Source organism: Hyperolius riggenbachi, chromosome 3, assembly GCF_040937935.1.
Source record: "Hyperolius riggenbachi isolate aHypRig1 chromosome 3, aHypRig1.pri, whole genome shotgun sequence".
Classification (NCBI taxonomy): domain Eukaryota; kingdom Metazoa; phylum Chordata; class Amphibia; order Anura; family Hyperoliidae; genus Hyperolius; species Hyperolius riggenbachi.
In genome coordinates this window covers 31530531-31558194 of record NC_090648.1, presented here as the reverse complement: position 1 = coordinate 31558194, position 27664 = coordinate 31530531, and the positions used below count along the sequence as shown (strand labels likewise).

The window sequence follows — 27664 nt, the reverse complement described above, 5'->3', positions numbered from 1 at the left end:
GTCAATAATTGCGTGCTCCCCCGCCTCCCCCCCCCCCCCCCCCCCGCCACTGCCCGCCTCCGTGAGCGCCCTCCAATCGGAAGCTAAGCCATGCCCTGGGAGGTACTTCCTGGGTCTCGGCTTAGCTGGGCCAGTGACTCCTTCCGGTTCTGACATTTTGTCAGAACTGAAATACCGTATATCAGTTGCTGTAAGTTATAACTAAAAGGACAACTGATGTGCAAGGTAATGTCAGTGTTTCCCTATGGCTTAAGCGGGTGATATTACAGTATAAAACCTGTGCTGACGAGGAAGCTGTTATGGGGTAATGGCCATTTTCATAATGGGAGGAAGGAGAATTCCATTGATCACAGTGGACAAACAGGAGGCAGGAGAGGAGAAAGAGATTGAGGAGTAGACTACACAGGAGGTAAGTATGACGTGTGTGTGGTTATTTTGACTTTTCTTTTTCATTTCTGGTTTGCTTTAAAGAGAACCTGACGTGAGAGGAATACAGAGGCTGCCATCTTCATTCATTAGTAAACAATACCAGTTCCCTGGCTTCTGTGCTGATGCTCCACCTCTAAATCATCAAGTCACTGGCCCAGAATAAGCAGCAGATCAGATGCCGGGACAAGGTCCTCCGGCACCCAAGGCTGAGACACCAAAGTGTGCCTCTCCATCCCTCCCACCCCAGCCGTCACACACTGATTGCTATTAGACTAAGAGGTGCCCCAGGGCCCCCAACAACTTAATCTCTAGTTACCTGACCTGCAGTCCCTGCCATGTAGCCCCTTGCAATAGGGGAATGATAGCTGAGTGAGTTGTATACCCCTTCCTACATTGCGCCCTGAGGCTGGAGCCTCACTCGTCTCTGCCTCGGCCCTGCTGGGACTCCACTGGCTTCATGCTTGTTACAACTGGCATTGTGTATAAGGGGATGGCACACAGTTAACTCTCAATGTTCCATCCTTAACCTCCCTGGCGGTAAGCCTGTGCTGAGCATGGGCTATGCCGCGCAGGAGGATTTCTCAGGCCCTGCTGTGCCGATTTGCATAATTTTTTTTTTTTGCAACACGCAGCTAGCACTTTGCTAGCTGCGTGTGCACTCCGATCGCCGCCACTCCATGACGATTAGCCGCGCCGCCCTCCTCCCCCCCCCGACCCCGTGCGCTGCCTGGCCAATCAGTGCCAGGCAGCGCTGAGGGGTAGATCGGGACTCCCAATGACATCATGCCGCCCGTCGCCATGGCGACGGGGGGAGCCCTCCAGGAAATCCCGTTCTTTGAACGGGCTTTCCTGATCGGAGATCGCCGGAGGCGATCGCAGAGGGTGGGGGGATGCCGCTGCACAGCGGCCATCATGTAGCGAGCCCTGGGCTCGCTACATGATTTAAAAAAAATATAAAAATAAACTGCTCTGCTGCCCCCTGGCGGTTTTTAATAGACCGCCAGGAGGGTTAAAGGACACCCAAAGTGAAAATGAACTAATGGAATAATTGTATCTATCTTCATTCTCCTAAAAAAAAAATTTAAGATATTCCACAGTTTTGTATTTAAATCTATTTTTAAGCTTTTACTGATTTATTGTTTTTGCTCAATGACACATTCATTGAATTATGCCAGAGCTAAAATCTATGAACTATTGTCCCTTTTTATCGCTTTCCTGCTCTCAGAAGCCATTTTCTGCTAGGTGTTTATAGTTGTCATGTCTTATCACTGAGGGTCACACTGTAGTCTGGCCCAGTCCAGACTCAGACAGGAACTGCCACTTACATACCTGATGTTTAACTCTTTCGGGCAGGAAAAAAAAAAAAGGGGAACACAGCATAGTTATTTGTGTGCCTGGCACTGTACATACACGTGTATCTCATGTCACATGCCACCTCGGGTATCCTTTAAGAATAACAAAACAAACAAAGTGACCTCATTTCTGCCACCCAGGGATTCAGCGGAGGAATCTGTCCCGAAGCGAGGCAGCTGTGTGATCAGCCTCTGACGGAAGCAGATACCGCCATAACTGGGAACTCTGCCCAATAGGTCAAGCTGAGATTTTTTTTATAAATGCACATATATGACTTCCTCTCATGCCAGAGAATAGTTTCATCCCATCATATTTTACTGGATTGGGAATGGAACAACAGTGCGTCATTCACGATACTTAATAAAGGAACGTTCGACAATATAAATGAGACTTCGATGAGGTTGCGTCCATTAAAAACTATGTGCAATAAAGATTAATTAAAATATTGTTGGCCCCTTCACTAACTTTTCTGTAGAAGAAAATATGCACAGACGTTACATCAACCGACCGCGTCAGCAGCTCAAGGCAAGGATGTAATGGCTGTTACAAGTCTGGCCAGGCGGGAGAGACCAAATGAAGAGGGGTGATCCATCTTCTAATCAGCAGCCCTGCCTGCATAGAAGTAGGGGGATTCTCATTCAGGAAGTTGTCGACTTGCATGTCTCCATTTTACTGGTCCTAATTCTAGCTGGTTGTCATATAGCCCCCCAACTGTCCCACTTCTGTAACCAACCCTGTCCCCTCAACCCCAACCTCAGAGATGGAGTCATGACTCATAAAGGCAAATGCATTGTGGGACTTGTAGTTCCTCAACAGCTGGAGGGCCAAGTTTGCCCATGCCTAGGTCTAGCGCCACCCCATCAGAACTTATTTTGAAGTTGCCACAGGAACAAAAGAGATCAGATGGAAGCATTCCGCCACAGTTGATTACTAGAGGGGGGGGAGTGGGAGGGGGGGGCAGCACTTTCAGGGTACAACTTCACAAACTTCAGATTATCGACTGAAATGATCAGCACTGACTGTTTCAGCCCAGAAAATCTTAAAGCAGACCTGTACTCAGAACTTTCTCACTGCTCTAAAAGATAAGCAACAGCATAATAACCTTTTAAGAAAAATATTTGGTGCGGCGGATACAAATCCGGCAATAAATCTGCTGTGTGTCTATTTCCTGCTTTCATGGAAGCAGGCATAGGGTTAACATCCCGTGTTTACAAATAAGCTGCTCTGCCTAAGCAGCCAGCTGACACAGCCGAGAGAACAAATTACAACTTGTGATTAGTCACAGATGAGGAGGGATAAGTCAGGCCAAACTATCTAAATACATACAGGGTGCATTTCTCTAGGTTTTCCTTCTGTCCTGTGCAAGAGTTCAGGAGTTTAAAGAGGAACTCCAGCCTAAACAAACATACTGTCATTAAGTTACATTAGTTATGTTAATTAAAATAGATGATATGTAATATAATCTCTTACCCACCCTGTTTTAAAAGAGCAGGCAACTGTTTGTGATTCATGGGGGCAGCCATCTTTTTGGTTGAAAGGAGGTGACCGGGAGCATGAGACACAGTTCCAACTGTCCTGTGTGCTGATTACCCCTCCCAGTTGCTAGGCAACGTGAATAACATAGGAAATCCCATCATGCTTTGCACAGCATCAGGGAAAAAAAGCCCGGGCAGTTTTCTTTGGTGGGGCGGAGCTTAGCTAAAAATGCTTTGGTAAGAAAAACAAAGTTCTGATGCTGTGAAACTGTTAAAGAAACACCAAGCCTTTTCAGTTCTGCTGAGTAGATTTTTAGTGCGGAGGTTCACTTCAAAGTGAACGTAAACTGAAACCCACAAAAAGTTTCACTAATGTGATACCTTCACTAAAAGTATCACTCGCCGCTGGGAGTGTTCTGCACATGTGCAGTATGAGAAAATCTCATACTGCGCAGGACGCTCCCAGTGGCGAAAGCGTGATCGAGGACAGGTGCGGCCAGGCCAACGCAGGTGCCTTGGCCATTGACCGGCCAGTCGCCACAAACGAAACTCACCCGCTGCAGGGAACCGGAGGATCGTCCTGTGATGGCGCAGGCATAGGGCGGCTGCAGGGGGCTGGGGGAAGCCCCAGGTAAGTGAAACTTTTTTGGTTTAACTTTAGGTTCCCTTTAATGGCCACATCACAGCAGGAACTTGAGGTGGCCAAACACGATACAATTTGTCTTTATACGTTTTTTCAATTCAAGAATTACAATTCATTTTTCTGATTGAGTAACATTTGACTAATGTAATGTAAATCGGACTAATGTTTCACACATTTTTCCCCAAATTGACAATCACCATTCAATATTCATTAAAAAATTGATAAGAAAAATCAGCCACTTCCAATCTACCAATATCAATAAGAAGAACAAGAAATTCTATGCGATTTATCACTCAAATAGCAAACAAAAAAAAAAAAAAAATCCTTTAAAGGGAATGTCCAACAAAATAAAAAAATGAGTTTCACTTACCTGGGGCTTCTACCAGCCCCATGCAGCCATCCTCTGCCCTCGTAGTCACTCACTGCTGCTCCAGTCCCCCGCTGGCAGCTTTCTGACCTCGAAGGTCAGCGGGACACATTGCATACATTTTTACGCATTCCCGCTAGTGCAGGAACATTAACACATACATTTTTACGCATTACTGGTTCAATGCGTAAAAATTTACGCATTGAATCAGTAACGCGTAAAAATGTATGTGTTAATGTTCCTGCACTAGTGGGAATGCGTAAAAATGTACGCAATGCGTCCCGCCGACCTTCGAGGTCAGAAAGCTGCCAGCGGGGGACTGGAGCAGGAGTGAGTGACTACGAGGGCACAGGATGGCTGCATGGGGCTGGTAGAAGCCCCAGGTAAGTGAAACTCATTTTTTTATTTTGTTGGACATTCCCTTTAAAGCATACCTAAAGCCAGACACAAATGGGGCTGCTATATTTTTTTTCCTTTTAAACAATCCTAGTTGCCTGGCAGCCCTGCTCATCTATTTGGCTGCAGTGGTGTCTGAATACCACCAGAAACAAGCATGCAGCTAATCTTGGCATACTTCAGTCAGAAACATCTGGTCTCCACTGATCTGCTGCAGTGGAGTCTATGGCTAAAAGTATTAGAGGCGGAGGATCAGCAGGGCTGCCAGGCAACTGGTATTGCTTAAAAGGAAATAAAACATGGCAGCCTCCATATCCCTCTCTTAAGCTGAGCTCATGCGCATAAGAGGAGGTGCACAAACAATCGATGGTTATCATTTACCACCTTGTCAGTACCCCATGACATATTCCTTCAGATCTCAGCACAGTTATGCTGGGTACACACAATAAGTTTTTTCCGCTCTATAGATTAATCCGATAGAGAATGCCCGACATGTCCGATATGCCTTCCGATGGATTCTGCGGTCAATTTCTTATAGAAGTGAATGGAAAAAAGAAAAAAAAGAGCGGAATATAAGATAATCAAGAGCAGAATCGAGCGGAAAAACCGATTGGGGCGGAAAATCGAGCAGAAAAAATGTATGGTGTGTACCCAGCATTACCCTGTCAGTAGCAGAGTCCACAGAAGCAGAGAGTAAATGGCTGTGTAAAGCAGGGTAATTGGCATCAGAGCTGGCTGTCTCTCCGGCATGTCACAGCCTATCCCGGCATCCAGTCTGTGCCAGACAGGCCTTGTGGTTTCCTGAGGTCAGGCGGGAGGAATGCCAGACACACAGGCCCTCTCCATGCAGGAAGATTGCCGCAGCTGCTGGCTGGCGATACCCCTGGCGTATTATTGGGGAGACCCCGGGATTCTCATTCTCCAATCACAGGAAATGGCTCGATTTAGATCTCTGCGCGATTGTGTTGAAACTAAACAGCCCATTTATGAAACGTAACTGCCTGGGTCTCATTAGATGCATTCTGTGCCAGGTGTTCATTTTGACATCACTAAGGGTCGTATCAAAGCACACCTGAAGCGACAGGGATATGGAGGCTGCCATATTCATACTTGTTGCCTGGCATCCTGCTGATCCTCTGCCTCTAAAGCTGAGTACACACGTACGATAACGATCGTTCAAAAACGAACGATAACGACAATCGGACCGATAATCGTGCGCTCCAAATTTTCCAACGATCGTTTTTTGGGATGATAACGACCGTTATTGTTCAATCTGACCGATCCAACCCGGCGGATTTTTTCGAAAGATAATCGTTCAATCGTTGCAGTGTGTACAAAGATCGTCCGATAACGCATGTTCTTATTGCCTGTCATAACGTCACTTCCGTTTCCGCACGCATTTTTTAATCGTTCGTCGTTCAGTACTTTATACTTATATCGTTCACGTGTGTACACAATCGTTCATTACGAACGATCTTTTCCGTCTAATTTGAATATCGTGTAAACGTCACGAATCGTTCGTAACAAACGATCTTTATCGTACGTCTATACGAACCCTAATACTTTTAGCCAAGCAAGCATATGCAGATCAGAAGTCTCTGACTTAATTAGCTGCATGCTTGTTTCAGGTGTAGGATTCAGACACTACTGCAGCCAAAGAGATCAGCAGGGCTGCCAGGCAACTGGTATTAACCGGAAACATCCATATGGTAGCCTTCATCTGCTAGAGAGATCTTCGGCAGTCCAGCATTTACTCTCCTCCCTGGGATCCATTCTCCCTCTGTCCTCCGGGTGGCGCTGTAAACCTGTAGTGAAATTGCCATCTGTCGACAAATGGTGATCTCACTAGAGGGATGCAGAGTTTCTGAGGAAGGCAGGAGAATGGCTGCACGCACACCTACCTCGAGCCTGACTCGGGGTTACCGACAGGGAGGTTAAAGAGAATCTGTATTGTTAAAATCGCACAAAAGTAAACATACCAGTGCGTTAGGGGACATCTCCTATTACCCTCTGTCACAATTTCGCCGCTCCTCGCCGCATTAAAAGTGGTTAAAAACAGTTTTAAAAAGTTTGTTTATAAACAAACAAAATGGCCACCAAAACAGGAAGTAGGTTGATGTACAGTATGTCCACACATAGAAAATACATCCATACACAAGCAGGCTGTATACAGCCTTCCTTTTGAATCTCAAGAGATCATTTGTGTGTTTCTTTCCCCCTGCATCTCTCATGCACTGAAGTTTCAGGCTGCTCTTTTCTTCCTGCAAACAGCTTTGCCCTTGTCTGTAATTCCTCAGTATGTGAAAGCCCAGCCAGCTCAGAGGACGATTTATCCAGCTTGTAAAAGATAAGAGAGCAGAGAGAAGCTGCCCTAATCTAAATAACACACAGGCAGTGTGCATAGAGCTTTTGGAACTTGTAGGATGATAAAAAACAGGATGCAATTTTTGTTACGGAGTCTCTTTAAAGCAGAACTGTAAATACAATTTAACCACACTGTTTCACTTACCTGGGGCTTCCCCAAGCCCCCAGCAGCCGCCCTGTCTCGCGCCGGTCCTGCCTGAGCCGCCGTTCTCCCGCCGCCAGCTAGTTTCGGTTTCACCGTCGGGCCACTGCGCCTGCGCGGCTCTGGCCACGCTTATTTCTTCGCGTTCCCCTCTGCGATATCAGGGTGCGAAAGGAAAGGATACACTTGGCAGGGCTGCGCTGGCGTCGACTTTGAAGTCTAGGAACGGAATGGAGCTTACGGTGGGAGAACGGAGACTCGGTCAGGACCGGCGCGGGACAGGGCGGCTGCTGGGGGCTTGCAGAAGCCCCAGGTAAGTGGAACACTGTGCTTAAATTGTATTTACAGTTCCGCTTTAAATCCATATTTTATTTGAAAGGGGTAGTTGTCTGCAAGTCCCATGCTACAGCAACCTAAAGGCACATACACACATTAGATAAAAGTTGTGCAAAACAGCCGATAGCGGTCATTTCACTTGACGATCGTTCACTCATCTAGCATGTGTGCTTTGTTGTGACAATTGATTGACAGACACTTTATTGGCAGGGAGTTGTAGCTGAAGCTGTGTGGAGATGCCAGCCTTATCACCCAAGCCAACTGTTTGCGATACCCAGAGATGAAAAGAAGTCAGTCATCGCCACAGGAGTCATGACATCATCATGACAAAACTGATGTGCAGCGCCAAATCACTAACACCCCAGCACTACTGTATTTCTATTAAAGGACAACTGAAGTGAGAGGGATATGGAGGCTGCCATATTTATTTCCTCTTAAACAATACCAGTTGCCTGGCTGTCCTGCTGATGTATATGGCTGCAGTAGTGTCTGAATCACACCAGAAACAAAGCATGCAGTTAATCCAAATAGATCCGACAATAATGTCAGAAACACCTGATCTGCTGCATGCTTGTTCAGGGTCTGTGGCTAAATGCATTACAGGCAGAGGATCAGCAGGACTGCCAGGCAACTGGTATTACTTAAAAAGGAAATAAATATGGCAGCATCCAAATCCTTCTCACTACAGTTCTCCTTTAATATCGGATTTACAGCCAAAATTTTTGCACACATTTACAATTGTGATCACAAGAAATGACCACTGGCGATTGTCTTGGATGACAATTTAGGAGTGATCACTGTACAGACACGGTGTTCAGATACTTCCATGCAGGCTGCTCCGATTAGTAAGTTAAAGGGAAACCGAGGGGAGTGTGATACGGAGGCTGCCATAGGCGGACCGGTTGCAGAGGAGTGATTAAACACATGTGGCAGTCAGCAAAGTGTTATTGTCAGCACAGGAAAGGCAGAGGTGAGGTAGGCATTGTAAAGTTCATTTGATACTGTAATTCCACCTGTCATATTTCTGCATAGCTGGGAGGCTCCCATGGAGAGCGAGTGTACGTTCCCCTACTGTATACTGTACAACAGAATATAAAACAGTATGGGTAGTTTGTTTTGTTTGTTTTTAAAGGGACCATCATCACGAAAAAAATTGTAATATTTAAAATATGCGTGCACAGATTAATGCACTTTACTTAACTTTTCGCCTATGTTCTTGTCATTTACAGCAAGCACTACAAATCATATTTTGGACTAGTCCATTTCCTCATGGTGGATTTTCAAGGTTTTCTTCATTTTTCAAAGCACTTACTGAACGTCAGTTGCTCGGTCCAGCTGCCAGAAGAGTGTGGAAGTGTGCAGGCAAGCTAGCGTCTTTCTATAGACACTTTCCAAGGATGGCCTTTGTAAAGAATAAAGTAAATACTGAGAATCCCCCATGAGGCTATGGACTAGTCCAAAACCTGTCGGATTTTCACTACCTACTGTAAGTAATAGCAACATAGGAGAAAAGGAAATTCACAATGCATGTTAGTGTGGGAGACATGCAGGTCTTATCTGTATTTGTAAATATTTTACATCTAATTTTCCATAATAAATCGTTAAAAAGGAGCCTGAGGCTGACAGATTTCTAAACTCTCTGCTCCATTGTGTGTGAATCCCACAGCTGAAACCAGCATGCAGCTATGGATGGGATGTCAGACTAATGCCAGAGCACCCGATCTGCATGCTTGTTCAGGGGCTATGGCTAAAAGTATTAGAGGCAGCGGATCAGCAGGACCGCCAGGTAACTAGTATAGCTTACAATTAAATAAAAAAAATGTTCTATTCCATATTCCTCTTCTGGTGTCTTTTAACCACTTGAGGACCCACCCTTTACCCCCCCTTAAGGACCAGCGATGTTTGTTGTGATCTGTGCTGGGTGGGCTCTGCAGCCCCAGCACAGATCAGGGTGCACGCAGAGCGATCAGATTGCCCCCCTTTTCTCCCCCCTATGGGGATGATGTGCAGGGGGGGGTCTGATCGCTCCTGCGTGCAGGCTAGTTGCGGGGGGGGCACCTCAAAGCCCCCCTCCGCGGCGACATTCACCCCCCTCCCTCTCCTACCTCTCCCTCCCGGTGATCCGGGCTGCACAGGACACTATCCGTCCTGTGCAGCCAGTGACAGGACGTCCTCTGTCACATGGCGGTGATCCCCGGCCGCTGATTGGCCGGGGATCGCCGATCTGCCTTACGGCGCTGCTGCGCAGCAGCGCCGTACAATGTAAACAAAGCGGATTATTTCCGCTTGTGTTTACATTTAGCCTGCGAGCCGCAGGCTATTCACGGAGCCCCCCGCCGTGAATTGACAGGAAGCAGCCGCTCGCGCGAGCGGCTGCTTCCTGATTAATCAGCCTGCAGCTGGCGACGCAGTACTGAGTCGCTGGTCCTGCAGCTGCCACTTTGCCGACGCACGGTATAAGCGTGCGGTCGGCAAGTGGTTAAAGGATATCCAAGGTGAGACACAAAACTGTCGTTCAGGAAATGCTTTAAAGAGGAACTGTAACGGTAAAACGGCCCCTGGGGGGGTACTCACCTCGGGTGGGGGAAGCCTCAGGATCCTAATGAGGCTTCCCACGCCGTCCTGCGTCCCTCGGGGGTCTCGCTGTAGCCCTCCGTACAGCCGTGACGCAATATTTACCTTCCTGGCTCCTGCGCAGGCGCTCTGATGGCTGTCGGCTCCAAAGTAGGCGGAAATACCCGATCGCCGTCGGGTCCGCTCTACTGCGCAGGCGCAAGTCTCCGGCGCCTGCACAGTAGAGCGGACCCGACGGAGATCGGGTATTTCCGTCTATTTCCGAGCCGAAAGTCGCCACAGCGCCCCCGCTGGAGCCAGCAAAGGTAAATATTGAAGCTACAGTCGGGTCTGTCGCCGGCTGTTCAGAGGGCTGCAGCGAGACCCCCGTGGGACGCAGGACGGCGTGGGAAGCCTCATTAGGATCCGGAGGCTTCCCCCACCCGAGGTGAGTACCCCCCAGGGGATCTTTTTCAAGTTACAGAGTCTCTTTAAAAAACAGAAAACCACGAGTATCCCCACGAGGAGATGAACTACACCACAACGTGTCAGTTTTGAAATGCTTAATTTTTTTGGCTGAAATCGACCTTTAAACTGTAAATGACCGCCTCACGCCAGTCCTCACGTGAAGTCCTGGGGGCGTTTTTTCCCTGGGGGGGGGGGCGTGTCTTTTCATCACGTGCGTCGATGCGCATGCATCTCCACTTGAATGATGGAGATCAGCTCCACCTTCAGTCTCCCAGCAGTGATCACCGCTAGGAGACTGTTAGACAGTGAAACCGCCGTATATTTACAGTGTACAGCGCTGCGATCTACAGCAGCATTGTACTGGAGACAGCCGTCTGACACCTCCTGGGACACAGGAGAGTGATCAGCTCTCATAGGCTGAAGCCTATGTATGACAGCCGATCGTGCTGATTGGCTGGCGAGGGGGAGGGGGAAATAGCAATATTTTTTATTAGAAAAAAACAATTAAATATTTATAATAAAATTAACAAAAATCCTGGGAGCGATCATAGCCCACCAACAGAAAGCTCTGTTGGTGGGTAGAGGGGGGAATCACTTGTGTGCCGAGTTGTGCGGCCCTGCAGCGAGGCCTTTAAGCTGCAGTGGCCTAATTAGTAATAAATAGCCAGGTCACTACTAGGGGGTGTAAGCCCAGGGTCCTCAACAGGTTAAGTATAACAAATGTAAAGTTGAAGAAACCGATCATCCTCTTTAAAAACTACATTAGTATTTTAGCAAAATAAAACCAATAGTAAAATCTTGGCGACACAGTTTACAGACCATTACTGTGGACTGCTGACATTCAAATCCCTGCACAATCTGGGCCCTGGATACATAAAGGACCTGCTGAAGCTGCACCACACCTCTCACAACCTCAGATCAGCAGGATCCATATACTTGGTCATTCCCAGTGTGCACTTTACAACCTGGAGCCAGAGGTTTCTGTCATGCTGCCCCTACCCTTTGGAATTCCTTACCACACCCAGTAAAGTCAGCCCATTGAATCCAGACTGAAAAGCCAACTGTTTAGCCTGACATTTGTGGACCTGCAGAATTCTTCCTCTGTACCACAATTTGCCAAATACTGGTCTGAGCCAAGCTTATGTTCTTTGAGTCCTACGGGAGAAAACCGCTTTACAAATGTTTGTTTATAGTCAACTTCACGGCACCTGGTCAAGTAGTTTACTATATGCATATTCATACAGACACATTTGCTGGGAGCAGGGGACTGAGTTTACCATAGACAGAGGTTTACTATGAAAGATTGTACTGCAGGTATTTGAGATAATCTCTACTGTAGGAAGGGGTACTTGGTGAGCACAGGCTTTGGCGGGGTGAATGCCAAAATGATGCTGAGAAATGCTGGAATAGCATATAGAACAGAACACAGAGCAGAATAGAGTATGCTTAACATTCTGAAGCCCTGTGATTGGTTGCCCCGGGTAACGGCTCCAGTCCTGGGCATCAGTGAGTCGGTGCTTCCAGAAACGAACAGAGCATTCTGAACATTCTGATTGGTTGCCCTGGGTAACTGCTCCAGTCCTGGATGTCAGTGCTTACAGAATAGAGCATTCAGAACATTCTGATTGGTTGCCCTGGGTAACTGATTCACTTCTGGGTGTCAGTGCTTCCAGAACAGAATAGAGCATTCTGAACATTCTGAAGCACTGTGCTGTGTTGCCCCGAGTAACTGCTCCAGTTCTGGGTGTCAGTACTCCCAGAATAGAGCATTCTGTCTGGTTGCCCTGGGTAACTGCTCCAGTTCTGGGTGTCAGTGAGAACAGAATAGAGCATTTTGAAGCACTGTGCTCGGTTGCCCCGAGTAACTGCTCCAGTTCCGGGTGTCAGTGAGTCAGTACTTCCAGAATAAAACATTCTGACTGGTTGCCCTGGGTAACTGCTCCAGTTCTGGGTTTCAGCGAGTCAGTACTCCCAGAATAGAGCATTCTGACTGGTTGCCCTGGGTAACTGCTCCAGTTCTGGGTGTCAGCGAGTCAGTACTCCCAGAATAGAGCATTCTGTCTGGTCGCCCTGGGTAACTGCTCCAGTTCTGGGTGTCAGTGAGAACAGAATAGAGCATTTTGAAGCACTGTGCTCGGTTGCCCCGAGTAACTGCTCCAGTTCCGGGTGTCAGTGAGCCAGTACTTCCAGAATAAAACATTCTGACTGGTTGCCCTGGGTAACTGCTCCAGTTCTGGGTGTCAGCGAGTCAGTACTTCCAGAATAGAACATTCTGACTGGTTGCCCTGGGTAACTGCTCCAGTTCTGGGTGTCAGCGAGTCAGTACTTCCAGAATAAAACATTCTGACTGGTTGCCCTGGGTAACTACTCCAGTTCTGGGTGTCAGTGAGCCGGTGTTCCAACATTTTAGCATACCCGACAGAATAGCATACAAATGCTGAGCATGTGCAAAGTCATGCAGGTCGTACATTAACCCCATAATACCCATCAGCAGCATTAACCTTTTCAACCCCAGTTAGCTGCCTGTGTGCTGATGTGCAATCTCCACTATCCAAGTGGACATAGAGTTAGAATAAAAAGTTGTCCGAACGAAGCGAGGACCGAGCCCGCAGCCCAGCGAGCGAAGCGAGCGGGCAAGGGGACGCTGATTCTACTAACAAGGGGTATATCACTTTAAATGTATGCTGTTTTGTCAATGTATGCTAGTTAGTTGGAACATCGGTATATGGAAAGTCCAGTCACGTCACTCCTGCAGCTTCGGCCGCCTCCTCACACACAGCAGAGTCAGAGGGTGACTGCATAGTGCAGCCTCAGCCATTCCTGCAGTAGAGATGGGAAGTTCGGATCTTTTCAATGATCCGGATGATTCGAATCGGATCATTGAAGAGATCCGGATCTTTGATTCGAATCTCGGATCATTTTACTACCGGAAGCATTCGGGGTGAAATGAACAGCAGGACAGGTCTGTGGACAGGAGAAGGGGAGGGGGTGGACACACAGAGAAGGGGAGAAGATGGACAGAGGGCAGGGAGTGGACAGAGAAGGGAGGAGGGACGAGCAGAGAGCAGAAATGTTTGCACGTAATACCCACATGCTGCAATCATATGCTTTACATATATTTCACCTATATGTTCATCTGTACACTTTGAAAGAAAAGGTCGCACAGTGAAAGAAAGCATTCCCAGAAGATAAGTGCAGCTGTTTAGTGCCGAGTGCAGGAGGATTATATTGCCTTTCAATCACACTGTCTGCAAAGTTACTGAGCTGTGCTGAGCCAAAAGCTTCCAATGTGATCACTGTGCAGCACTACGGAACAGCCAGCCAGCCTATAATGGGCAGCACGTTATAGCCAGTATGTGTGCTCTACACATATCTGGCAGTGGCACCCATGTCCCCTCTCTCTCATCTACCTGTCTCCCTGCAAGGCTGCCTCCCTTTCAACAGAGTGATCCATCTCTGCTCTGCTTCCAAGACCCCGTTGAGAGGGGGCGTGTCGCTCCTGGCCCCGCCCCTTTCGCGATCCGAATCGTTCATTTTGATGATTCGGATGATCGACTCATAAAATAGATTCGGATCAAAGATCCGAATCGTTCATGATCCGGACAACACTATCCTGCAGTCATTGTACAGACAGGACATCACGTGGAGACTGGCTGCATTCCCCGCAGTGCTGCAAACACCTCACACACAATGCGACCTCTGCTAACTGCCCCACCCGAGGAAGACTCACCTGCTCCTCACCCGCTGTCACCTCTTCATCCGCGGCCCCTGCAACAGCAACACATGTCACACTCGCTCCATCCTGTGCGACTGATGCTGCTGCTGAGCTCACTTTTCCCCTAACCCCTCCCCGGTGCGGCCATCCCAGGGAGAGACAGCAACGCCCAGAGACGGAGAGACAGCAGAGAGGAGGGGGAGAGGCACACTGCTGCACTACCAGTACTACTCCTATACACCTCCACTACTACTCCTATACACCTCCACTACTACTGTGCATCCCAGAGAGAGACAGCAACGCCTAGAGACGGAGAGACAGCAGAGAGGAGGGGGAGAGGCACACTGCTGCACTACCAGTACTACTCCTATACACCTCCACTACTCCTATCCACCTCCACTACTACTCCTATACACCTCCACTACTGTACATCCCAGAGAGAGACAGCAACGCCCAGAGACAGAGAGACAGCAGAGAGGAGGGGGGAGAGGCACACTGCTGCACTACCAGTACTACTCCTATACACCTCCACTACTCCTATACACCTCCACTACTACTCCTATACACCTCCACTACTGTACATCCCAGAGAGAGACAGCAACGCCCAGAGACAGAGAGACAGCAGAGAGGAGGGGGGAGAGGCACACTGCTGCACTACCAGTACTACTCCTATACACCTCCACTACTCCTATACACCTCCACTACTCCTATACACCTCCACTACTTTACATCCCAGAGAGAGACAGCAACGCCCAGAGACAGAGAGACAGCAGAGAGGAGGGGGAGAGGCACACTGCTGCACTACCAGTACTACTCCTATACACCTCCACTACTACTCCTATACATCACCACTACTACTGTGCATCCCAGAGAGAGACAGCAACGCCCAGAGACGGAGAGACAGCAGAGAGGAGGGGGGAGAGGCACACTGCTGCACTACCAGTACTACTCCTATACACCTCCACTACTCCTATCCACCTCCACTACTACTCCTATACACCTCCACTACTGTACATCCCAGAGAGAGACAGCAACGCCCAGAGACAGAGAGACAGCAGAGAGGAGGGGGGAGAGGCACACTGCTGCACTACCAGTACTACTCCTATACACCTCCACTACTCCTATACACCTCCACTACTACTCCTATACACCTCCACTACTGTACATCCCAGAGAGAGACAGCAACGCCCAGAGACAGAGAGACAGCAGAGAGGAGGGGGGAGAGGCACACTGCTGCACTACCAGTACTACTCCTATACACCTCCACTACTCCTATACACCTCCACTACTTTACATCCCAGAGAGAGACAGCAACGCCCAGAGACAGAGAGACAGCAGAGAGGAGGGGGAGAGGCACACTGCTGCACTACCAGTACTACTCCTATACACCTCCACTACTACTCCTATACATCACCACTACTACTGTGCATCCCAGAGAGAGACAGCAACGCCCAGAGACGGAGAGACAGCAGAGAGGAGGGGGGAGAGGCACACTGCTGCACTACCAGTACTACTCCTATACACCTCCACTACTCCTATCCACCTCCACTACTACTCCTATACACCTCCACTACTGTACATCCCAGAGAGAGACAGCAACGCCCAGAGACAGAGAGACAGCAGAGAGGAGGGGGGAGAGGCACACTGCTGCACTACCAGTACTACTCCTATACACCTCCACTACTCCTATACACCTCCACTACTCCTATACACCTCCACTACTTTACATCCCAGAGAGAGACAGCAACGCCCAGAGACAGAGAGACAGCAGAGAGGAGGGGGGAGAGGCACACTGCTGCACTACCAGTACTACTCCTATACACCTCCACTACTCCTATACACCTCCACTACTGTACATCCCAGAGAGAGACAGCAACGCCCAGAGACGGAGAGACAGCAGAGAGGAGGGGGAGAGGCAGGCACACAGTGCTATTCTGCTGCACTACTACTCCTATACTCCTCTACTACTACTACTCCTATACACCTCCACTACTACTTCTATACTTCTATACATCTCCACTACTACTATACATCCCAGGGAGAGACAGCAGAGAGGAGGGGGAGAGGCAGGCACACACACACACACACACAGTGCTATCCTGCTGCACTACTACTCCTATACACCTCCACTACTACTGTACGCCCCAGAGAGAGACAGCAACGCCCAGAGAGAGGGAGACTGCATAGAGGAGGGGTAGAGGCACACAGTGCTATCCTGCTGCACTACTACTCCTATACACTACTACTACTCCTATACACCTCCACTACTACTGTACGTCCCAGAGAGAGACAGCAACGCCCAGAGAGTGAGAGAGAGACAACAGAGAGGAGGGGGAGAGGCACACAGTGTTACCCTGCTGCACTACTACTCCTATACACTACTACTACTACTACTACCACCCCTATACACCTCCACTACTCCTATACACCTCCACTACTACTACTCCTATACACCTCCACTACTCCTATACACCACTACTACTACTCCTATACACCACCACTACTCCTATACACCTCCACTACTACTACTCCTATACACCTCCACTACTACTACTCCTATACACCACCACTACTACTACTACTCCTATACACCACTACTACTACTCCTATACACCTCCACTACTACTACTACTCCTATACACCTCCACTACTACTACTGTACATCCCAGGGAGAGACAGCAACGGCCAGAGACAGGAGAGGGGAGAGGCACACAGTGTTACCCTGCTGCACTACTACTCCTATACACTACTACTACTACTCCTATACACCTCCACTACTCCTATACACCTCCACTACTACTACTCCTATACACCTCCACTACTCCTATACACCACTACTACTACTCCTATACACCACCACTACTCCTATACACCTCCACTACTACTACTACTCCTATACACCACCACTACTCCTATACACCTCCACTACTACTACTCCTATACACCTCCACTACTATTACTCCTATACACCACCACTACTCCTATACACCTCCACTACTACTACTCCTATACACCTCCACTACTACTACTCCTATACACCACCACTACTCCTATACACCTCCACTACTACTACTCCTATACACCTCCACTACTACTACTCCTATACACCACCACTACTCCTATACACCACTACTACTACTCCTATACACCACTACTACTACTACTCCTATACACCTCCACTACTACTACTACTGTACATCCCAAGGAGAGACAGCAACACCCAGAGATGGCAGAGAGGAGTGGGAGAGGCACACAGTGTTACCCTGCTGCACTACTTCTCCTATACACCTCTACTACTCCTATACACCACTACTACTACTGTACATCCCAGAGAGAGACAGCAACGCCCAGAGACAGCAAAGAGGAGGAGAGGCACCCGTGCTACCCTGCTGCACTACTACTCCTATCCACCTCTACTACTACTACTCTACATCCCAGGGAGAGACAGCAACGCCCAGAGAGTGAGACAGAGAGACAGCAGAGAGGAGGGGGAGAGGCACACAGTGTTACCCTGCTGCACTACTACTCCTATACCATTCCACCACTCCTCCTATACACCTCTACTACTACTCCTATCCACCTCTACTACTACTCTACATCCCAGGAAGAGACAGCAACGCCCAGAGACAGCAGAGAGGAGGAGAGGCACCCGTGCTACCCTGCTGCACTACTACTCCTATCCACCTCTACTACTACTACTACTACTACTACTCCTATACACCTCCACTACTACTACTCCTATACACCTTCACTACTACTGTACATCCCAGGGAGAGACAGCAACGCCCAGAGACAGCAGAGAGGAGGGGGAGAGGCACACCATGTTACTCTGCTGCACTACTACTCCTATACTCCTCTACTACTACTACTACTACTACTCCTATACACCTCTACTACTACTACTACTCCTATACACCTCTACTACTACTACTACTCCTATACACCTCTACTACTACTACTCCTATACTCCTCTACTACTACTACTACTACTACTCCTATACACCTCTACTACTACTACTACTCCTATACACCTCTACTACTACTACTACTACTCCTATACACCTCTACTACTACTACTCCTATACTCCTCTACTACTACTACTACTACTCCTATACACCTCTACTACTACTACTCCTATACACCTCTACTACTACTACTCCTATACACCTCTACTACTACTACTCCTATACACCTCTACTACTACTCCTATACACCTCTACTACTACTACTCCTATACATCCCAGGGAGAGGCAGCAACACCCAGACACAGAGAGACAGCAGAGAGGAGGGGGTGGGGGGGGGGGGGGGGCACACCATGCTACCCTGCTGCACTACTACTCCTATATTAATCTATTACTACTACTGCTATACACCTCTGCTACAACTTCTCCTGTACACACACAGCTGTACTACAACTCCTGTACACACGCCTGGACAACATATTCCACACATAACCTGTTTTACTACAACTCCAACTGTACACCACCTATACTGCACAGACACAGCTGTACTACAACTCCAACCGTACACCTCATGTACTACACTTCTTGTACACACACTGCACCAACTCTTCTACAGGGCATCTCCTGTACACACATAGCAATGGCACTGCTGTACTACACCTCCTAAATATGTACTGCACCGACACTTCTATACTACACCACACACAAAATGCTATGCTGCATACCTACCTGCACATCACAGCTTCTATACATGCTACAGACCCTACAGCACCACAACTTCTGTACACAGTATGCATAGATTACTGCTCTGCAACTTGTGTACAGAACAGCCAACATGTTTACCCCACCTAGTTACAGGTTCTGTGGGAACCTTTGTATAATTAATCTGACTTTTAAATATTTAAACTACACCTCAAGGCTAAGTGAGCATAGCAGTTCTTCAGCCTAACACATAGGTTTTCACACAGTACTCATACTGCAGGGGGTACTTGAAGAGACCATTTTAGACAAGGTAGACGGCCCCCCAAGTAGTAGTTGGAAGTGAAAATATATCTATGTATATAAAAAAGAGGGTATCATCCAGCCTTAATGATGACTATTAAGATGTGAAAGTGAAACAAAAAATTTATTTTAGCACAGTGGACCAACCATTATTATTATTAATAAATAATAATAATAATAATAATAATAATATTATTAATATAGTACTGACATCTTCCGAAGCACTTTACAGAGAACATAGTCCTGTCACTGACTGTCCTCAGAGGAGCTCACACTCTAATCCTACCATAGTCATAGTGTAATGCCCTACCATATTATTATGTATTTATATAGCACTGACATCTCCTGCAGCACATTACAGAGTACATAGTCATGTCACTGATTGTCCTCAGAGGAGCTCACACTCTAATCCTACCATAGTCATATGTCCTACCGTATTATTATTATTCACCCTTTGGGCTTGATTCACTAACTGGCGCTAAGTGTTAGCCCCGATGTGAAAAGCCTTTATTTTGCCCCTAGTGCGCGCAGCCCCATTCACTGCGTGTGCGCCTATATTAGTGCGCGGTGCGACGATAACATCGCACCCGCTGCCCCTTAAACGCATTAATACGCCGTTTCAGGGGCACCCGATGCAACAGTATCAAGGGGCGGCGGGTGCGACGTTATCGTCGCACCGCGCACTAATATAGGCGCACCCGCGCAGTGAGCGGTACTAAGACTGATGTGTGGGCGCAAACTACTTAGTGCCGTGGTTTGCGCCCACTAAGTGATAAGGCACACTAACCGGCCTTTGCACCGGTTAGTGAATCAAGCCCTTTGGGTCTTGGAATTGGTAACACATTTAAACATATTTTGAATATTTGTATTTGGTACCGATTCTGTATTTCATAGATTGGTGTAGACTATTGTCTTTATTGTTTGTTTCTTAGTTTGTACAGCGCCACGGAATATGTTGGCGCTTTATAAGGCCTCTTGCACACTGCAAGCGTTTCAAATTCAGATTCCGCTTTTTAATCAGTTTTTACATCCGATTCAGATTCCGATTTGCAGTGTGCAGGGAGCAAACTGCAAATCGGAATCTGAATCGGATGTAAAAACTGATTAAAAAGCGGAATCGGAATCACTTGCAGTGTGCAAGAGGCCTGAATCAAAATAATAATAATAATAATAATAATAATAATACATTTATACAGCACTGACATCTTCTGCAGCACTTTACAGAGAAAACAAAGGAGGAAGAGGTCTGTGGAGATTAGAAAGATTATAAACAACCACGTTCAAGGCAAAGACTATAGAAAGTGCTTAATAACGATCCAATTTTAGAATGATCGACTAGAAGATTCGATTGTTGCTACTGATCAGAAACAATCGTTCAGGCTTAGTTTGATAAGCAATCCAATCAAATTAAAAGAATAGTTTGGAAATACAGATTGACTGAACCATCGGTAGAACCATAGTTCACTGATCAATGGTATCACCATCAATGGTACCCAATCCGATCGATCAAACGGTTGATCAGATGGGAGATTGTACTGGTAATGGGCAACTTAAAGTAAACCTGAGACAAAAGGGTGTAAACGTTTTATACATACCTGGGGCTTTCTCCAGCCCCCTCCTCGCAGATAGCTCCCTCGCCACTGTCCTACGCCCCCCTAGATGCTCCGGTAAATATTCAGCTATCTTCGCCAGTCGGGGCATAATGCACGTGTAGCCTGGCATGCATGCCCTGGCGCAGAACACTCCCAGCCACGGAAGCGCGACAGGGGAGTGTGCGCAGGTGGACTGCGCCGACTGGCCAAAGATAACGGCATCTACTGGAGCTTCCAGGAGGCGGAGAACGGCGGTGAGGGAGCGATCTGCGAGGAGGGGGCTGGAGGATGCCCCAGGTATGTGTAAAAAAAACCTTTTACACCCTTTCGTTTCAGGTACCCTTTAAGGCCATCTTCAAGCAACCAGATGATCTTAGTATAAAGTAGTAAGTATAAAGTTTGAAGGTCCATGGAACTGTAGCCAACATCTCTGGATGTAGCTATATGAGAACTAATACCAGAATGGACAGAAGGATGGGTGGAAGCCAAGAAGGATTTCTGAAGAGATACAAGCAAAGCTCCGAAGCCCATCACACCATCCATCACTTTCTGAGCGACAGTGGCCTCTGCGGAAGAAGAAAAGGGGACTATGGGTCAAAAACATAAAAAATTCGGACCAGATTTGCTCAAATGCATTAAACTGCAATGCTGCTGAGAGAATGGGGCTTTCGACAGTTGAGACAAAACTAGATCATTTGGCATCTGTTATACCTCTATGGAGAAGGGGGGGGGGGGGGAATTGTTCATAGAAAATACCACACCAACTGTGAGACATGGTGGAGGCTCAGTTAAATTTTGCTAAGGAAAAGGAGCCTGGAGATCAAAGTACCCATTGACCTTCACGGTGGCCTCTTACCCAGCAATGGTCTGTTGAATTGGGAATGTTTAATTGCTACACTTCAGCAGTTTTTTTCACTCACACTTGTACTTTGGATATTCTAAGATATTCATTAACTTTTTTTTAAGCTCTTCATTTTATGTTGAAGGTTTAATTTTTGCACTCGCTTTGCCATTAGGGGGGCTAAGCTGAACTCGCCCAGGCGTCACTTCATACACACGCTAGATGAAACATGGCCGAGGTGGCCTGCCAATAATCTAGCATGTATACAGTGGCCCCTGTTACCGCCCTACCCAATGACGTGGCTTAACCACCTTAGCGGTATGGACGAGCTCAGCTCGTCCATTACCGCCAGAGGGTGCCTCTCAGGCCCTGTGGGCCGATTTTGATCAAATAAAAAGCAGCACACGCAGCCGGCACTTTGCCAGCCGCGTGTGCTGCCTGATCGCCGCCGCTCTGCGGCGATCCGCCGCGAGCAGCGGCGAAAGAGGGTCCCCCCAGCCGCCCGAGCCCTGCGTAGCCGGAACAAATAGTTCCGGCCAGCGCTAAGGGCTGGATCGGAGGCGGCTGACGTCCATGACGTCACTCCGCTCGTCGCCATGGCGACGAGGTAAGCGAAACACGGAAGGCCGCTCATTGCGGCCTTCCGTGTTACTTCTGGCCGCCGGAGGCGATCAGAAGAACGCCTCCGGAGCGCCCTCTAGTGGGCTTTCATGCAGCCAACTTTCAGTTGGCTGCATGAAATAGTTTTTTTTTAATTAAAAAAAAAACCCTCCCGCAGCCGCCCTGGCGATCTTAATAGAACGCCAGGGTGGTTAAAGGACAACTGAACTCAGAACTTCCTCTCTGCTCTAAATGATGAGCAGCAGCATAATAACCTTTAAAGAAAACCGGTTTCTTTGTTACAGCTGATACACATCCTAAAATAAATCTGCAGTGTGTCTACTTCCTGCTTTCATGGATATAAACATTGATAACATCCTTTGTTTACAAATGATATCCCTGCCGTGGCAGTCAGCTGACACAAGTAAGGGATCGAATTACAACTTGTGATTAGCCACAGATTGGGGGGGGGGGGGGAATTAGACAGGCTAAACTCTCTAAATACATACAGTGTGCATTTCTCTAGGTTTTCCTTCTATCCTGTGCAAGAGTTCAGGTCCACTTTAAAGGGAACCAGAGAGGAACGAGGGGTGAAAAAAGGCAAAGATTTTATACATACCTGGGGCTTCTTCCAGCCCCATAAGCCTGGATTGCTCCCACGCCGCCGTCCTCAGCTTCCTGGATCCGCCGGTACCGGGCCCGTCACTTCCGGCGGACGCGGCCAATTGTCCGCATCACAGGGGCTCCCTCCATACATGTACGCATGCGGCTGCGCAGTAAGCAGCCACATGCGTATCTGTATGGGGAGAGCACCCTGTGATGCGGGGGATTGGCCGCGTCCGCCGGCCGACTTGCGGCAATGATGGAACCCGGTGGCGGCGGATCCAGACAGCGGAGGACGGCGGTGTGGGAGCGATCCGTGCGTATGGGGCTGGAGGAAGCCCCAGGTATGTATAGTTCATCCTCTCAGGTTCCCTTTAAAGGAAACCTGAACTTAATTTATTTCCTTTTAATACTAGTTGCCTGGCAGTCCTGCTGATCTTTGGCTGCAGTACTGTCTGAATCACACGTCTGCAACAAGCATGTGGCTAATATGGTCACACCTCAGTCAGATACATCTGATCTGCATGCTTGTTCAGGGTCTGTGGCTACTAATCCTAAATAGGTCAGCCTTCATCACTCAGCTCAGGTGGACTTATATTGCGCCACCTGGTGGGATTCAGCAGGTAGCACATTTGTGGGCCAGTGTCTATAATGTCTTATTATTACTGATATTTGAGGTTTGAGCTGCATGCTGGGCTGGAGCAGACATATTGCTTTTGCAGCGAAGTTTACACAGATGTTTCTTTTGGGGTGGAAGAAAAAAAAATACTTAGAAAAAAGGACAGGCTACATTTGGACGCATTTATCTAGGCGTTTTTTTCCAGCTCACTGTAGACTACAGGACACGCAGCAGCTGTAGGTTAGTACACGCCATTTTTCCTGTTAAATATTCCCCAGACAGCGTATGCTGCATTATCTTGGATGCCATACAGGATACCCATAAATAAGAACTCTAATCAAGATAACAATGAATATTGATTGATATGCATCTATCCCCCTGTGCATATCTAAATTATTCCATCTCCTTGCCCTATAAGAGTAGGGAAAGAATATGCATGGGAGTTTGGGATTAGCTCCCTGCTTTTGAAATAGGTGAATACACCTTTTAGCAGTCTCCTATCTATACAGGTCGTTTTAAAAAAATTAGCATATTGTGATAAAGTTCATTATTTTCTGTAATGTACTGATAAAGATTAGACTTTCATATATTTTAGATTCATTACACACAACTGAAGTAGTTCAAGCCTTTTATTGTTTTAATATTGATGATTTTGGCATACAGCTCATGAAAACCCAAAATTCCTATCTCAAAAAAATTAGCATATCATAAAAAGGTTCTCTTAACGAGCTATTAACCTAATCATCTGAATCAAATAATTAAATCTAAACACCTGCAAAAGATTCCTGAGGCTTTAAAAAAACTCCCAGCCTGGTTCATTATTCAAAACCGCAATCATGGGTAAGACTGCTGACCTGACTGCTGTCCAGAAGGCCATCATTGACACCCTCAAGCAAGAGGGTAAGACACAGAAAAAAATTTCTGAACGAATAGGCTGTTCCCAGAGTGCTGTATCAAGGCACCTCAGTGGGAAGTCTGTAGGAAGGAAAAAGTGTGGCAGAAAACGCTGCACAACGAGAAGAGGTGACCGGACCCTGAGGAAGATTGTGGAGAAGGACCGATTCCAGGCCTTGGGGGACCTGCGGAAGCAGTGGACTGAGTCTGGAGTAGAAACATCCAGAGCCACCATGTACAGGCGTGTGCAGGAAATGGGCTACAGGTGCCGCATTCCCCAGGTCAAGCCACTTTTGAACCAGAAACAGCGGCAGAAGCGCCTGACCTGGGCTACAGAGAAACAGCACTAGACTGTTGCTTAGTGGTTCAAAGTACCTTTTTCGGATGAAAGCAACTTTTGCATGTCATTCGGAAATCAAGGTGCCAGAGTCTGGAGGAAGACTGGGGAGAGGGAAATGCCAAATTTCTGCCACTTTACCTTTGATCCCTATGAGGTAACTCTCCCTGGGCCAATGATGGCGATGCTGGGTGTGGCCTATTGGCATATCTCTCGGATCCTGAGCGCGCCGCCGCTGACCCACGGAATTCAGAGCACGTGAGCAAGCTCCACACCGGCGCGAAATGGCTATTGTGCCGTCCTACATCCCCTGGTCACCGTTTCCCCCACCAACCCTTCACCACCCAGAACTTCAGATCAGATAAATTCTTGCAACACTTGAATGTATGGAACTGTCTTGTATCATGGACATGGCGGCAGACTGAAATAAAGCCAGTGCCTGGCCTAACTTCTTTGTGCTAAGAATCATCTACTCCCCCTACTAATTAGTGGAGGTGCTCAGTTCACCTAGACCATAAATGTCAAACTCTTAGAGCCATTAAATTTGGCCCCCAAGTGGTTTCCCCATTTTGCATTATGTTTGGCCCACCCTAGACAACCAGGAAAACTATTGGAGGGGATGCCCTAGAACCTAGGTCAGTGGGGGCTAACCTTGGCACTCCAGCTGTGACAAAACTACAAATTCCATCATGCCTCTGCCTCACAGAGTTATGCTTAGAGCTGTCAGAGTATTGCAATGCCTCATGGGACTTGTACTTCCACCTCAGCTGGAGTGCCAAGGTTAGCCATCAGAACACCAGGGAAGCCATTAGGGGGAAAGAACTAAACACCAGGTAACTGTATAGGGTAGGGAGGAAGGACCACTAGACATCAGGGAAGTGTATAGGGTAGGGAGGAAGGACCACTAGACACCAGGGAAGACTATAGGGTAGGGAGGAAGGACCACTAGACACCAGGGAAGACTATAGGGTAGGGAGGAAGGACCACTAGACACCAGGGAAGTGTATAGGGTAGGGAGGATGGACCACTAGACACCAGGGAAGTGTATAGGGTAGGGAGGAAGGACCACTAGACACCAGGGAAGTGTATAGGGTAGGGAGGAAGGACCACTAGACACCAGGGAACTGTATAGGGTAGGGAGGATGGACCACTATACACCAGGGAAGACTATAGGGTAGGGAGGAAGGACCACTAGACACCAGGGAAGACTATAGGGTAGGGAGGATGGACCACTAGACACCAGGGAAGTGTATAGGGTAGGGAGGAAGGACAACTAGACACCAGGGAAGTGTATAGGGTAGGGAGGAAGGACCACTAGACACCAGGGAAGTGTATAGGGTAGGGAGGAAGGACCACTAGACACCAGGGAACTGTATAGGGTGGGGAGGAAGGACCACTAGACACCAGGGAACTGTATAGGGTGGGGAGGAAGGACCACTAGACACCAGGGAAGTGTATAGGGTAGGGAGGATGGACCACTAGACACCAGGGAAGACTGTATAGGGTAGGGAGGAAGGACCACTAGACACCAGGGAACTGTATAGGGTGGGGAGGAAGGACCACTAGACACCAGGGAAGTGTATAGGGTAGGGAGGAAGGACCACTAGACACCAGGGAACTGTATAGGGTGGGGAGGAAGGACCACTAGACACCAGGGAAGTGTATAGGGTAGGGAGGAAGGACCACTAGACACCAGGGAAGTGTATAGGGTGGGGAGAAAGGACCACTAGACATCAGGGAAGTGTATAGGGTAGGGAGGAAGGACCACTAGACACCAGGGAACTGTATAGGGTGGGGAGGAAGGACCACTAGACACCAGGGAAGTGTATAGGGTAGGGAGGAAGGATCACTAGACACCAGGGAACTGTATAGGGGATAAAGGGGGCAACTAGACACCAGGGAACTGTATGGAGGGTGGTGTAACGATTGTGGAACTTTTTTTCCGTGATCAGCGCACAACGCGTGCGCTGACACGGCGGAAATCCTCCACAAGCGTGTAATTGCAGGCACCCAGCAAAAGGTGCTACGCACCTGTAGAGGGAAATTCCTGTCGGCAGATGGCGCTGGGGAGTGCAGAGGAACCAATCCTCTGTACCTTCACAAATGCCAGACGGGAATTGTACGAAGCGCAGAACGCAATCGCAAGAGAGGTGATTGCGAATGAGAACGAGCAAAGGGACAGGTTGTATGTGTGTGCGCCAATCCAGTCGCCACCCCGCGACCGCGCACACACACACACACAACAGCAGATATGAAATAGGAACGCGATCGCGAGAGGTGCGATCGCCAGACGTGACACAAGGCAGATCAGAATAGCATACGAGGGTAGCAAAGGCACAGCAAATAATACAATGAGAAGATGCGGAAAATAACAAACGCTAGCTAACCGCGAACACCGCACTCATTCGCAACAGTGCACGCGGTTATGCAAGGTCTCCACGTGATAAGCACAATAGAGACAAGCACGCCTAACTAACCATCGACAGACAAACATGAAACAGAGGACGCGAACGCTTGCTTAACGGTTACCTCACCGAGCCTCCAGCAAGCGGTCGTAGCAGATAAGACAGACACACGAAAACAGGGACAAGCGAGAGATAGGATTCACAGCACTAGCGAGAAGCGAGTGCGATCCAGGTACAGAGTAGCAGAACAGAAGGATCCCCAGCGCTAGCGAAAAGTGGCTAGCGCGATCCCAGGAGACAGAACAGAAGGATCCCCAGCACTAGCGAAAAGTGGCTAGCGCGATCCCAGGAGACAGAACAGAAGGATCCCCAGCGCTAGCGAAAAGTGGCTAGCGCGATCCCAGGAGACAGAACAGAAGAGATAGCTGGTAGCAACCGCTGCACCAGCTATACTCCAAGAACAGAGATCAGAACCATTTCCTGTCGACCACCGCTGGGACAGGACAATGGCAACAGAACAAACAAACAGATAAACAATCCTAACTGCATTAGGGAATCTGCCTAGCA

At 48.2% G+C, this 27664-nt stretch overlaps 1 protein-coding gene across 2 annotated transcripts in view; it reads right to left on the bottom strand.

Annotated features, from left to right (window-relative positions):
- The window catches only part of LOC137562523 (phospholipase D2-like), a 144311-nt gene that overhangs the window by 105817 nt on the left and 10830 nt on the right, over window positions 1-27664 (bottom strand). Inside the window, exon 1 of one of the 2 annotated variants that reach the window (XM_068273934.1) lies at window positions 14257-14363. The exons of the other annotated variant lie outside the window; for it this stretch is intronic. The gene's annotated coding sequence lies outside the window, so the exon portion shown is untranslated. Of the gene's footprint in view, window positions 1-14256; window positions 14364-27664 lie in introns of those variants that run through there. 2 annotated transcript variants of the gene reach the window in all.